The following is a 10,519-nucleotide window of genomic DNA, read 5'->3' as shown; positions in this document are numbered from 1 at the left end:
GCACCATAGTTCCATGTACTAATGCATGCTCTAAGTTCATCCCCATTGTTGCTGATACTTTTTGCATTAAATTAAATGTAGTTCAACCCATCCAAATGACTACATTTATGCCCTATCCACTGCCTATCCTTCCTCACAGTCTGTTCCACTTTTACACCAACTGCTCCATCATCTGACCTCTGACTCTGGTTCTCATCCAATAGCTCTGTCAAATATTGGTCACCTTCAAGTTAAAGTATAACCTATCCCTTGTTAGGCAGGTCATATCTTCCCCACAAATCTGAGACCTTGATCCCTGCACTAATGCTTCAGCCACACATTCATCAGTCATATCATCATATTCTTGCCCTCGTTGGTGCATAGCGCAGGTAGCAATCCAGAGAATAATTAACCTTGAGGTCCTGTTTTTCATCTTCCTCAATAGCTTCGTATATTCGCTCTTCAGGACCTCATCGCTTTTCCTACCTATGTCATTGACACCAATACGTACCACAACTTCTGGTTGCACACCCTCCCCCTTAAGAATGCTGTGGACTTGATCTGAGTCGTCCCTGACCCTGGCATCTAGGAGGCAACGTATCACTTTTGAGTCCACAGAATCTCATGTCTGTTCCCTGAACTATTGAATCCCTTATCATCACCACTCTCTTCTCCTTCCCTTTCCCTTCTTTGCCACAGAAACAGACTCAGTGCTGGAGACCCAATTGCTGCAGCTTTCCCCGATAAGTCATTCCCCACAACAATATCCAAAATAGTATTCTTGTTATTGAGTAGAAAGGCAACAAGAATACTCCACGCTATTTGCCTATTGCCTTTCCCTCGCTTAATAGTCACACAGCTACCTGCTTCTTGCATTTTAGGGGTGACTGCTTCCCTATAGTTTCTATCTGTCAACTTCTCATTCTCCCAAATGATCCCTAGGCCATCCATTTTCTTGATGTGGTCTTGAATGAACAACATCCAAATGCATTTCTTGCAGACGTAGCAATCAGAGACACTGCAGGTCTCCCAGACTCCCCATGTCACACAAGAGGAGCACACCATTGTCTTGGGATCCATTTTCACTGCTCTACCTCTATAATAATAAAGAAAAAAATAAACCTCACCCGAGACTCTGCCTCTTTTCACCCAAGCCTTCAGAGCCAAAGCCCCTGTTCCCCACTTTAACCCTGTCCAGTCACACAATGACCACTCCCATAATGGCCACTCAGTGTAAACTTATCCTTTTGTGAATGGGTCTTTCCCAATTACCTAATTTTTACAATGAATTTAGAACTGAACATAAAGTCAGATCAGCACTGTTCTTTAAATCTCATGCTTCTTGTGACAAGTAAAAGTTCCTGCTACCCAAAACTGAACAGAAAGTCCTGACAGGAATTGTTTTTTTTAAATATTTGCTTTTCGTGATAGGTAATGGCTCCTCCTACCTGAAACTGAATTATAGCTACCTTTAGACTTTAACTACCTTGCACATATTGTGAAGCAATCAAGGGAAAATGCCTGCAGAATAAAAGCACAAAGTTGCCAGTTTTACCTAAGGGTCAAGGAAGATGAATCATTTCTAAGAAATTAAAATATCACTCTGTTGTAACAGGAATTACTGGTTTGACTTTAAGAATAATGAGCATGACTGTGCAGTGTGGAGACACCTTACCTTTGTCACTAGATATAGTTTAAAGTTGTTATTGAGGACAGAATATTGAAAATATTTAATTTTCCAGAAGCTAAAATATTCTATTAAGTGAGGAGTTGCTGATATTTTAATGCACATGTAGGATTGGAGCTTACTTACTGCCTTTGAAATTCACACAATCAGTGTCTTACCAGCATGTGAGATAGAATGTGCTTGATAGCACTCGTTCTGCTCAGTTGATGACCCCTTTACATCTACAGCACTTGTAGAAAAGGCAGCATGCAATGAGAGGCAAAAGGACGTAAACTGTGAAATCTGTGTTCCTTCATCTTAAGAGAACTCGGAGATGAATCAGGAAATAATAAGGGAAATAAGCAGAGTAATATCAGAGACATTCAAGAAAATTTGCTGTTAGTAACATTTGATTTTTATTCTTTATTTCCTAATATTTTTTATGTCAAAGAGCAGGAAAAGCCAATGTAAATATACAGTACAGCTTCTCAAATCACATTTATACTCAGTGGCCAATTTATTAGCTACAGGAGTGAAACCCAGTGTGGTCTTCTGCAGCTGTAGTCTGTCCACTTCAAGGTTCGACAAGCTGTGCATTTGTGTTACTGTTCCCTTCCTGTCTGGCCATTCTCCTCTGTCCTCTCGCATTAACAACTGTCTCCATAAGACCATAAGACAAAGGAGCAAAAGTAGGCTATTCGGCCCATCGAGTCTGCTCCACCATTTTATCATGAGCTGATCCATTCTCCTATTTAGTTCCACTCCCCCGCCTTCTCACCATAACCTTTGATGCCCTGGCTACCCAGATACCTATCAATCTCTGCCTTAAATACACCCAATGACCTGGCCTCCACTGCTGCCCGTGGCGACAAATTCCATAGATTCACCACCCTCTGACTAAAAAAATTTCTTCGCATTTCCGTTCTGAATGGGCGCCCTTCAATCCTTAAGTCATGCCCTCTCGTACTAGACTCCCCCATCATGGGAAACAACTTTGCCACATCCACTCTGTCCATGCCTTTCAACATTCGAAATGTTTCTATGAGGTCTCCCCTCATTCTTCTAAACTCTAAGGAATACAGCCCAAGAGTGGACAAACGTTCCTCGTATGTTGGAATACTCGTAGGAATTTAGAAGATTGAGGGGGGATCTGATTGAAACGTATAAAATCCTAAAGGGATTGGACAGGCTAGATGCAGGAAGATTGTTCCCGATGTTGGGGAAGTCCAGAACGAGGGGTCACGGTTTGAGGATAGAGGGGAAGCCTTTTAGGACCGAGATTAGGAAAAACTTCTTCACACAGAGAGTGGTGAATCTGTGGAGTTCTCTGCCACAGGAAACTGTTGAGGCCAGTTCATTGGCTATATTTAAGAGGGAGTTAGATATGGCCCTTGTGGCTAGGGGGATCAGAGGGTATGGAGGGAAGGCTGGTGCAGGGCTCTGAGTTGGATGATCAGTCATGATCATAATAAATGGCGGTGCAGGCTCGAAGGGCCGAATGGCCTACTCCTGCACCTATTTTCTATGTTATGTTTTCTATGTTAACCCTCTCATTCCCGGAATCATTCTAGTGAATCTTCTCTGTACCCTCTCCAACGTCAGCACATCCTTTCTTAAATAAGGAGACCAAAACTGCCCACAGTACTCCAAGTGAGGTCTCAGCAGCGCCTTATAGAGCCTCAACATCACATCCCCGCTCCTATACTCTATTCCTCTAGAAATGAATGCCAACATTGTATTTGCCTTCTTCACTACCGACTCAACCTGGAGGTTAACTTTAAGGGTATCCTGTACGAGGACTCCCAAGTCCCATTGCATCTCAGAACTTTGAATTCTTTCCCCATTTAAATAATAGTCTGCCTGTTTATTTTTTCTGCCAAAGTGCATAACCATACACTTTCCAACATTGTACTTCATTTGCCACTTCTCTGCCCATTCTTCCAATCTATCCAAGTCTCTCTGCAGACTCTCCATTTCCTCAGCACTACCAGCCCCTCCACCTATCTTTGTATTGTCAGCAAACTTAGCCACAAAGCCACAAAGTCTCACTGGATATTTTCTTTTTATCACATCATTCCCTGATTGGCTGTTTAGATAATTGCATTAATGAACAGGTGTACAGATATATCTAATGAAGTGATCTCTTAGTGTATATCATTTCACATCAGTAAACACCATTATACATCAAATAGTAGCTTTTAGTGAGTGACTGTATCTAGCAATTTAGATCTTTTAGAATTGACTTGTAAGTATACTGTGTTAGTTAATCATTTAGTTACAAATGCTTATTTTACAATTGCTGGAAATCTGAAATGGAACAAAATGTGCTGGAGTGACTGATGATCTGAATTTGTTAATCTTGTTTTGAGTCTGGAAATTTGAGCCTAATAGGAAAATAAGCATCACTGATAAGCCAGAATATTGCAGAGTTTTGAGATGATTTAAAATAAGTTCACAAACTTCACTTCAACACACTTTGACAGGATCTAGAGCAGGGACAGATGCAAAATGGTCCAGAAGAGGTTTGAGCAGCTGTCAAGTTGGTGTGTACCACCAGGACAGTAGGAATGGGGCAGCATGGAGCTTGGACAAGGTGAGAGGGCCTGCTGAAGCAGAAGATTTCCTGGTCCAACATCAGGCAGGCTGAATTCCAGCACATCACGTTTATGATCCAGGTTGTGTACAACGTTCTGCTTAGCCCAGTGAATCTTTTTGCCTGGGGCAAAAGTGAGGCACCATCAGGTGCTTTCAGCTCTGGGAGAGGGTTGCTGGGACACTTTCAGCAGCTTTCCAAAAGTCCTGGGTGAAGGCCGCTACCACTGGCACCATCACCAGGTGCTGAGAGTGGTGCCGGTAAATATATCCTCAGCCATTAACAACAGAAGGCACCTCTGCAAACCTAGAAAGCCCAGAGCATTTGTCAAAGCTGGTAAGCAACTACAGCCTCAGCCCAGATCACCAGCAGGCTTGCTCAGCACAGCATCTGACTGGCAACTGAATGTCAATCTTGCCAAGCAATTTAATTTTCCTGACCTTATCGCATCATCATCCCTGCAGTCCGACACGGTCATTCTATCAGAAACCGTGAAGCAGGTGGTGATGGAAGAAAGGACAGTTACTTGGGAAGACTGGGTGGAGGTGGTGTTCAAGCATAAGCAAGCCAAGTACCAGGAGCTGGTAGAGCAGTGTCAGAGACAGGGGTAGATTCGTGATGCAAGCCTATAAAGGTGGGGTGTAGAGGTTTTGTTGGCTGCTCTCTCTGCAGAACCTATTGTTTTCTTGGCATTATGAGGGCTGCAAAGAGAAGAACCATCAGGACCATTCCATCACAGAGGCAGCTGATCATGCCTCCAGATGTCTACAGATCAAGAGGTGTGACCTGTGGACCAATGCTGCTGGGACTCATGCCGAGACCTGATTGATCCTGGCTGGGTCACCTGGATGAGGGTATCTGATGCTGAAAAACCCAGAACATCCGATGACCCAGGTGACATCGCTGATGATGTGTCCCAGCACATCCTAGGATGTATCATAGCATCCTATGCTGTTGAATGACTCCCTGAGCTACATGGAGGTATGTCTGCTTCCTTTACACCTGTATCAAGGTGGTAACTTCAATCCTACTTCCCACCATAAATGCTGTATTGCATTTCTTTTTCATAATCAAACAGATAATGTAAGAAACTGTGTAGAGAAGTCATTAACATCTCTTTTCTTATAACAATTGGTGAGAATATATACTCGAGCACATCAGAAGTATGATGGAGTTTCCTATCAACTGAATAACTGATGCCTTGCATGTGCCTGACTATGTGCCTTGCTTACATTTTATACGTTGGCTTAAAATAATGAAAGCACTTCAAGACTCATTTATGCAAGTGCATCAGGCAGGAAGTAACCTTTAGGGTTCTGTATTCAATAATTTGTTGCTTCTTGCCACATTATCAATCTTAGTCAGCAATGTAAGTATAAAAGGAAAGAAAATATTGCCAATATTTGGATAAGAAACTCCTTCCCCCAAAAAGCTCTATGCTTCTGCTCTTTTCAGAGATACCTTAACCCTTGGCCATATTCAGACCTGCAAATCAATGTTGCTCCTTTGTCATCCTGCCAGAAATATCAGGACTAAGGATCTCTTTGAAACCTACTGAATACCGAAAGGCCTGGATAGAATGGACATGGAGAAGACGTTTCCATAGTAGGAGAGTTGAGGATTCAAAGTCACAGCCTCAGATTATAAGAACATCCCTTTAAAACTATTAGTAGTAATTTCTTCAGCCAGATGATAGTGAGTCTGTAGAGTTGGTTGTAATCAAGGTTCTAGAAGCTAAATCCTGAGTATTTAAGACAGAGAGGATAGTTTCTTGATTGGTAAAGGGGTTAACGTTTACAGGGAAAAGGCTGGAAAATGGGGTTGAAAAAATCGTCCATGCAGAGCAGACTTGATGGGCTGAATGGCCTAATTCTGTTTCAAATTTTTATGCTCTGTCAATGGAATAGAAACCAAAAATATTTGTCAATGATCGATGTCGGAAATGTATCTTCTTGCCGTGAAAGATTTGCTTCTTCATTACACATACCAAAGATGTCCCATGGATTTATATTTAACTTCATGCCCAAGGTGTGATACAAAATAGATTACAACATTTCATATCACATCCCTGCAAGGTTTCAAACCCCTTAGGACTGAGAGAACATGGTTTCAGATGATAAGTGACTTTATGCTAAATTGTAAGGTTTCATAACATGGTAAATTTTTATTCAGCATCCTCAACATCAGAATACATGTTCATTCTTTCCCTTGTTTCTTCACTCAATTATGTTAAATCATAGAATCTTACAGCACAGAAGCAAGCCCTTCTGGCCCAGATCGTCCATGATGACTGTGATACCTATCTACATTAATTTGACTTGCCTTCCTTAGTCTCATTTCCCTCTCTATCCAAATGTTTTTCAAACACTGCAATCATGTCTGTTTGTACAACCATCTCAGGAAGCTCATTCCTGAAATCTAGCACACCCTGTGTGGGAACATCTTCCCCTTTAAATCTCTTTTAATCTTCTTCCCTCTTGCCTTAAATCAGAGCCCTCTTGTTCTGGACTCCACTGCCCTAAGCAACAGGCTCTGTCTATCTTTCCTATCTCTGCTGCTCATGATGTTATAAGTCTTTATAAAGTCACTCCTCCACATTTATTTCAGTGAGAATCGATACTGCCTATCCAATCTTGCTTAATAACTACAGCTACCTATTCTGAGAAACATTCTGGTGAATCTCTTCAGTGCTCTCTATTGTTACCACATCCTCCTTATTGTGTGAGAACAAGAAATCCAAATGCTAAATAATGTTTTGTACAGCTGTAAAATAATGTTCCAAATCTCAAATAACGTGCAATGTACCCTCCACATGATCCTAATTTGGGAAGCAGAAATTTAACCTTGTGGAATTCACAAATCGCTACTAAAAATCTTGAGGCTCAGAATAACAAATCATGCTTATGGAATTTGTGTGTGGGGGCAGGGAAATTACTAAACAAATGTGAAGTGCTAAAGTAGCAACACTTTAGTTCCTGAAGAAGGGTCTTGGCCCGGAATGTCGACTGTTTACTCTTTTCCATAGATGCTGCCCGGCCTGCTGAGCTCCTCCAGCATTTTGTGTGTGTTGCTTTGGATTTGACAAATGTGTTTGACATTTTGTCGATTTTTGTCCAGGGTTCTCATTATGAAAAATTGTGTTCAGCAGTTTTCTTGGAATGCAACCATAAGGTGTACTGTATCTTCCAGAGCAAAATTAGAATTAAAAATAAATCTAGAGCATTTTGATAAACATTAGAAAATATTCAATCAGCATTTAAGTCAGGCCAATTGGCCCCACCTCAGTTTTACAGTCCAGAATACTTGCAAGTAATTGATTAATTCAATCTGCAATACTTCCACGTAACACAAACAAATGCCATTTCATCTGTACTTGCTCACAGAGAAGCCCCATTCCTTACCATTTTTCATGTAACCTCTTCTCCCTCCACTCTCTAGATTATACCACTGAGGCAAATTGTCCTACCAGCTAGTTTTTTTTTGTGTGCCATATACTGCCAGAGCCTCGGCGGCTACTTTTTCAAGTGGTTATCTTGGAGGAAAGATTCTGTGAGTGGTCTCCCACGTCCTTCTCACAGCGCAGTTGTTTTTTTTACTAGGCCGAACTGCGAGCTCGACACTCAACCCGGCACGGATGGAAAGTGTGTCCGGGAGCGGCCCGACTGGGTTCGAACTTGGGAACCTTTTCTCCAGAGTCTGGTGCTGACATCACTGTGCCACCAGCCGGCCAAAGTATTTCTTGTAATATGGTCCAAAACCAGAGAACCTGGGGGAAAATTGTATAGTCACAGGGAGAATGAACTAACTCCACTCAAACAACACCCAAGGTTGTTGAAGTTATGAAGTAACATATCTGTGCCATTCAAAATGCTTGTCTTCAAAACAGACAATTCATTTAGTATAGCTTTGAATCATATATCAATTGTAAAGTATTTCTATTCCCCAGAAATAAAAGAGACAATCGAGGGAAATTGTCATTTTTAAGTCATACGTGTGAGGCTTTTAATATATCTGTAATGTATTTTTATTCTGTGATACAGCATAGAGCAAGCCCTTCCGACATTTTGAGCCATGCTGCCCCAGATTAACCCTAACCTAATCAGGGCACAATTTACAATGACCAATGAGCTGTAATAGCGCTATGCTAACAGTAATGCTACTGTGGTGCCCATTTTTTACCACGCTGTAGTTTCACCCATTATTTCAACAAATTACTTCCTTTAAATGGTTTACATATACTTCATCATAATATTACATTTTTGCTCCTAATGATCAAATTGCAATTTATAATTATATAACAGATAAAGCTGAAAACATCTGGCACATTGAGCGAGTCCTGAAGAATACTAATGATGATGGGTATCAATGTGATAAGATTATATTTTTCCTTTCTCCACAGATGCTTCTGACCACTACAGTTTCTCATTTTTTGCAAAGATAGTTTGAGTTGAAGTTTGTGTTTTGCACTGCATATTTTTCAAATTGAAAATCTTTTGTTAAGATGATATTGAGGGAGTACATGAAGTACTGGAATTCGAAAAATGCGCAAAGATGAGTGTGTGTATTTTTTCATCTAAATATATTTCAATGGCTCAATTATGCATTCTTCTGGAATCACATCCGCTACATAAGGAAAATATAAATTGCTTCCTTAATTTAAGATCTAAGAATTAAAGTTTCTGTATTGCCTTCCAAATGTACTGAGAGAATACACATACAACAAAAAGAGATGGACCCTTTATTTGTAAAGTAACAGGTTTAACGATTTACATATTTAAACTTTAAATCTTTGTTTGCAGATCCTTAGGCTGAATCTTCCAATATTTAATTATTACAGTGCCACAGAAAAAGTACAATTTTGTCCAATCAGGATTATAGTATGAGCATATATAAACACATCACCAACATTTTAACAGTGGGCTCTTTTAGAGTCAACAATGATGTAGAAGTAGTTCAGATGAACTGCCTCAATCCAAAATGTCACTTGTCCATTTCCCTCTACAGATGCTGCCTGACCCACTGAGTTCCTCCAGCAGTACTTTTTTTACTCTGCTCAAGGTCCCAGCGTCTGTAGATTTTGTGTCTCTGTGATATATAACTAACTTATCAACGAGTGGCACCCTCTTTGCTAATTGATAATGACTTAGCAATTGGATTGTGGCATGGCTTTGGAAAAGGATAAGGTCTATTTGTAAGGCAGCAAATGAGGCATGTTACTTGTTGAGACTTTAAGCTTGTTTATCAGAAGAAGGAATCAAATTATCCACATGGTTACCTTGCAGGTAATTCCTGCATCACATGAAGCAGCATATGGCATGACAGATTCAGAAAACTCCTTCCATCTGGCATAAGTTCTGTCACAGGTCTATCAGAACTTCTATTTAAAAAAATTAATAACTTTTTGAGTTTATCCAAGTGGAGTCTCAGAAGAGGAATGAATATTCTTAGGGTTGAAATGAAAAGTGTATGTTCTCCATATACTTCAAATTGTTTTCCAGTTTCTTCCTGCAGCACTTTTTTGGGCAGCAGAGTGAGGAAGACACAAAACTGGTGTTCATTGGTTTTGGGGTATTGATCCAGAGCTGTGAGTTAAACTCTGAGTTACACCTTTTTAACTTAAAACTAAATAATTGAGTAATAACAAGTGTGTACCATAATGGGATTATAAATTGTTTTAAATCTTTCAGGTACAGAAATTTCCCATCCTTGTCAAGTCTGGGTCCATTTATACATCCATGCCTGGCATTGCCAACCTGTTCATGGTGCTTATGGATGTACAGTAAAGAATGCCCAGAGATTTAAAAAAAAGATAGGTTGATTATTTTTGTTTATTTTGAGCCTTGAAATACTTGCTTGCCAAGATAGGAGGCACTGTTTATATCATTTTCTTTTAGATTATGAGGACACTCAGTCCTCGTTTATTGTCATTTAGAAATGCATGCTTTACGAAATGATACAATGTTCCTCCAGAGTGATAACACAAAAAAAAGGACAAACCAAAGACTAACACTGACAAGACCACATAATTATAACATATAGTTACAGCAGTGCAAAGCAATACCATAATTTGACAAAGAGCAGACCATGGGCATGGTAAAAAAAAAAGTCTCAAAGTTCCGATCGACTCCCGATAGTCCTGATAGCAGGTGGCAAAAGGGAGAAACTCCCCCTGCCATAAACCTCCAGGGGCCGACAACTTCCGACGCATTGGAAGCACCCAACCACAGCCGACTCTGAGTCTGTCTGAAAACTTCGAGCCTTCGACCAGCCCTTCTGATACA

This window comes from Mobula hypostoma, chromosome 10 (genome assembly GCF_963921235.1).
Source record: "Mobula hypostoma chromosome 10, sMobHyp1.1, whole genome shotgun sequence".
Lineage (NCBI taxonomy): Eukaryota > Metazoa > Chordata > Chondrichthyes > Myliobatiformes > Myliobatidae > Mobula > Mobula hypostoma.
Note: the sequence above shows the minus strand (reverse complement) of the source record.